Consider the following 2,624-nt stretch of genomic DNA (forward strand, 5'->3'; position numbering starts at 1 on the left):
ATGACCCTGCTCCATTTCCTAATTCTCACCCCTGCATTCTTACCCTGATAGAGTTCCTTCCACTCAGTGACCCTGCAGCATTGCTCCTACGGAGGGCGCCCAGCAAACATCTTCCTGCTGAGTGCAGCCCCAGTGAAGCAAGGTCGCCTTGGCGCCAGAGACTGGAAAGAGCCACAGGAGGACACAGCAGTATCTCTGTGATTCCAGATTTCATGTTCATTCCCATCACCACCCTTCCTTCCCCTGTCCTTCCACACTGGAGAAGGACTGAGAAGAGGGTGGGGGGCTCAGGACATCCTGTGGGTCTTTCACAATCAGGTAGTGATTCCATCCGTCTGTCCTAAGACTTGCAGTCTTGTGCCCTTTGCACGCACCAGCCCATTACATCAAATATACAAATCAAGGTTCCTCATTTTCTTGTGTGACACCGGTCACCAGCAGGTTGCAAGCCATGAACTGCACGCTCAGCACATTGCTCATCTGGTGGGTGTAGACGCCCAGGAGCTCTCTGGATGAGCCGTCTGTGGGCGTGTGGCTGTGCGTGCCCTTGATGTCCCAGACATGCACTGAGTTGTCCATGGATGCTGACGCGATCAGGCTGCTGTCCAGGCTGAAGGTGAGGCTGGTGATGTTGTCCATGTGGCCCTGCAGCTCTTTGTAGAGGGTCCCGGACGCCAGGTCCCACAGCTTCAGCCGCTGGTCCTTGCCTGCAGACACCAGGTACTTACCATTGGAGGAAAAGGCCAGGGAATGGCACGGGGCCGCGGAGGCCGGTGAAGAGCCTCACTGAGTTCCCCTGCTGGGTGCTCCACAGCCGCACCGTCTTGTCGGTCGAGCCCATGGCTAAGTAGTTTGAATTGGGGTGGAACTTGACGCAGTCCACGTCCGCCAGTTGCCCGGCGTAGATTCGCAGCGGGTACGTCCGATCAAATGACCAGAGGCGGGCCGTGCAGTGGTGGCACCCGCTGGCAAAGTACAGGCTGTGCGGGCTGATGTCCAGGTCCCACACGGGGCAGGCGTGCCCCTGGTACTGCACCGTGTTGGCGAAGCTGCCCAGGTCCCAATACCTAATGGATGTGTCTTCAGAGCAGGAGAGCAGCGCGGAGCTGTCCGAAAGGAACCTGGTGCCATACACCGGCCCACAGTGTCCCCGAAGGACTTTCATCTCCAGAGCTGGGCTGTCGTCCTCATCCTCCTCCGGGACATCACAAGCCAAGTGAATGTGAGATGCGTCGACTTGAGGTGGTTCAGATTTTAACTTCTTGCAACGCGGACTCCACAGTTTTATACAGGAGTTGTCGAAGCCCGAGGCAAGCAGCCTGCTGTCCGGGGAGACCTCCGCCGTGTTCAGCAGCTGCCTCGTGTTGTAGAAAGCGTAGAAGCAGATGGTGGTGAGGGACGGGGGGCCGTCCCGGACGTGCTTGATGCTCTCCCGCAGGGCCTCCAGCGCCTCCTCGTTCTGCAGGGCAGGTTTTGGCATGTCAGCGGGCTCTAGGCCAGGGCCCTCGTCGGAGGAGCCACCGCTGGCATAGAGCTGATAGTCCATCCTCTCAGCGGGCCACAAACCGGGTACGATGTGCCAGGCGAGGACGCTGCCCAGCGCAGTGTTGTCCCTCTGGAGGCAGCGGAGAAAGGAACAGCAGCTTGTCTTCCGGTGGACGGACCACGCACTTGTTGTCCAGGAAGCCCCACAGCCGGAAGTTACACGAAAACAGGATATCCTGCCTGGTCCGCGTGGGCCGCAGCTGCACAATAATGTCATCGGCGCTGGCCTCCTCACCTCGTGGCTCTGCTGGGAGTCAGAGTGGGTGAGAAAATTCCACAGCCTTCCTATTGTACTTCATATTGCTGGGGCTCTCCCTCGCAAGAGGCTGCAGACACTGTGAAGGCACAACCAGATTCTGATTGGGCTGTGAGGCTGGCTGCCATCTCTTGGGCTTTCAGCAACCGGCGCAGGCCCTGCTTCAGCCGGCAGGGCACATCCTGGTACTGCCGACGTTTGAGGTAACAAGACGCGGCCGTCTGGATCTGCTCCGTGAGCACTTGTGTCATGACTGAACATCCCAGGTGGCTCCTGCTAACCCCCGTGCTGCTGCCGCCGCCAGGGTTTCACAATGCCCGGTGCCCCTCAGCCCCCGCAGGGTCTCCGGGGCAGCTGAGAGATGACTGACGGAGGTGACTAGCTGACTCAGAGCCACCTCGAGCTGAGCCAGGCCCTCATAAACAGTTATAGTCTTTCAGTTTTGTTAAATATATTGAATTTTGTTCTATGGCCTATCCTGGAGAATTCTCTTTGTGCACTTGAGAAGAGTATATATTCTACTGTTTTAAGTGTTCTATAGAGCTCTGTTAGGTCAATTTAGTTTACAGTGCATTCAAGCCTTCTATTTCCTATTTATCTTCTTACTATGATGTTTTTCTGTATCTTTGCATTAATCCTACTTAGAGTCCTTTAAGCTTCATGGATGTGTGGATTAATTTTTTTCATCAGGTTTAGACATTTCAATTATTATTTCTTTAAATATTTTTTCCCTCTTTTTCTCTTTGTTCTCTTTTGTTACAGTCTTTGTTTTAGAAAGTCTGTTTTGTTTGATATGAGTATTGCTACCCCAACTTTCCATTTC

General features: G+C 54.7%; 1 pseudogene; it reads right to left on the reverse strand.

Annotated features, from left to right (window-relative positions):
• Window positions 1–399: 399 nt before the first annotated feature.
• On the reverse strand, window positions 400–2,052 carry LOC120875373 (annotated as a pseudogene).
• Between the last annotated feature and the right edge of the window lie 572 nt (window positions 2,053–2,624).

Source organism: Oryx dammah, unplaced genomic scaffold (genome assembly GCF_014754425.2).
Source record: "Oryx dammah isolate SB20612 unplaced genomic scaffold, SCBI_Odam_1.1 HiC_scaffold_16, whole genome shotgun sequence".
Lineage (NCBI taxonomy): Eukaryota > Metazoa > Chordata > Mammalia > Artiodactyla > Bovidae > Oryx > Oryx dammah.